At 46.4% G+C, this 1,178-nt stretch overlaps 1 non-coding gene across 1 annotated transcript; it reads right to left on the reverse strand.

Annotated features, from left to right (window-relative positions):
* Positions 1 to 557: 557 nt before the first annotated feature.
* Positions 558 to 664, reverse strand: LOC145080685 (small nucleolar RNA R71). Its single transcript, XR_013695276.1, has one exon. It is a non-coding gene; the product is annotated as a small nucleolar RNA R71 (small nucleolar RNA).
* Positions 665 to 1,178: the final 514 nt, after the last annotated feature.

The following is a 1,178-nucleotide window of genomic DNA, read 5'->3' on the forward strand; positions in this document are numbered from 1 at the left end:
TTGTCCAATTTGAAGACTGTTTTTGGGAAAAAGAAGAGCAGCAAATCAGGAGCATCCAGCGCTTCCTTAGTAGTCGACGAACCGGCTAAGGAAGATATTGAGTACGAGACCGAGGAAGAAGAGGACCCGACATACGAGCACGAAACCGAGTCCGAGGAAGAGTTAGCTATCACAATGGCTAACATTGATGAAATCCCCATGGGAGAATGGAAGAAGAGGATGCGCGACGACACCGGCCCGGGACTTGTGCAACCCGCAATTCCCGCGACTACTACCTTCGAGCTAAAGGGTCATATCCTAGCCTTACTTAAAGAAATACCATTTTATGGAAAAGACCATGAAGATGCCTACAAGCATTTGGACGAAGTCAATGATGTAGCTGATTACTTCAATGTTCCAAATGTGCCCCGCGAGACTCAACTACTTCGTATGCTTCCGGTGACATTCAAAGGAGCTGCAAAACACTGGCTCAAGTCACTTCCCCCCGGATCAGTCACCACTTGGGCCCAGAGAAAGAAGAATTCATTGATAACTTTTGCCCACCTTCCAAGATAGCCAAGTTGAAGAAGGCAATTGCTAACTTTGAGCAACAAGCTGGAGAGTCGCTATATGAAGCATGGGAGAGGTACAAGAGCTTACTAAGAAACTGCCCACACCATGACCTAAACAGCCAGCAAGAAGTATCCATCTTCTATGATGGAGTCAATGTCACAACCAAGCAGTTACTAGACTCGCAAGGCCCGCTCACAAAGAAGCCGCCCCCGATGATCAAAGAATTGATTGAAGAATTCTCTAAACACTCTAGAGAATACCACAACCCTAGACATGATGTCACTAGGGGAGCCGCTTATGCAGCTACTGAAGACTTATCCGCGGTCATGGCTATGCTAAAAACCATGGATAGGAGGATGGATAATATGGATCAAACAATCCATGCTATTCGGGTGGGTTGTGAAAACTGCAATGGGCCTCACCTCACTAGAGACTGTGATTTAGATGAGAATGGCAATAAGAAGGCGCAAGTGTGCTACTCAAGTGGAGACCGATATGATGAAGACTGGCGCAAACAAAAGAAAGATTGGCTCCCTTATGAAGAGTACAAGAAATCCAAGGAGGAAAGGTTTAGGCAAAAAGGGAGAGGGTTCTACCAAAAGGAGGAGCCGGTGCAAGAAAGGAAG

This window comes from Lactuca serriola, chromosome 1, assembly GCF_051521515.1.
Source record: "Lactuca serriola cultivar US96UC23 chromosome 1, Lser_US96UC23_V15, whole genome shotgun sequence".
Lineage (NCBI taxonomy): Eukaryota > Viridiplantae > Streptophyta > Magnoliopsida > Asterales > Asteraceae > Lactuca > Lactuca serriola.